Source organism: Morone saxatilis, unplaced genomic scaffold (assembly GCF_004916995.1).
Source record: "Morone saxatilis isolate NCDOM2014 unplaced genomic scaffold, NCSU_SB_2.0 Contig2, whole genome shotgun sequence".
In the NCBI taxonomy this organism is placed as follows: Eukaryota; Metazoa; Chordata; class Actinopteri; family Moronidae; genus Morone; species Morone saxatilis.
The window spans coordinates 7346954-7347327 of NW_023339762.1; the positions used below are offsets into that span (position 1 = coordinate 7346954).

At 36.1% G+C, this 374-nt stretch overlaps 1 protein-coding gene across 1 annotated transcript in view; it reads right to left on the reverse strand.

The window, feature by feature from the left end:
- The window catches only part of lrriq1 (leucine-rich repeats and IQ motif containing 1), a gene marked incomplete in the record, with an annotated part of 35124 nt that overhangs the window by 6320 nt on the left and 28430 nt on the right, over positions 1-374 (reverse strand).

Consider the following 374-nt stretch of genomic DNA (forward strand, 5'->3'; position numbering starts at 1 on the left):
CCCCTCTTCACTTCAATGCAATTATCTCTGACATATCATAAAATAAACACAGATGCCATGTATGATAATCTTAATGTCTATTTGTTAGGTAGGGGTGCAGCACGGGCGTACATGCTCACTCTGTTATAGACACTCTGTTGGTATGTGTTTCAATATACAGCGGGTACTGTATACTGAAGTGTAAGCCTTTTGGTCATACTTTGCCCGCCGGCATAAAAAAAAAGAGAATCAGTTCTGCACAAATCATTTTACCACACTGAAAATTACCAGCTAATAAAGGTTGAGATAAATAAGCATAGGTGATTATAATAGGACAAAAAAAAAAAAACATCCACCACTGTTAAAAAGTAAAACACTTTACTTGATGTTTGACC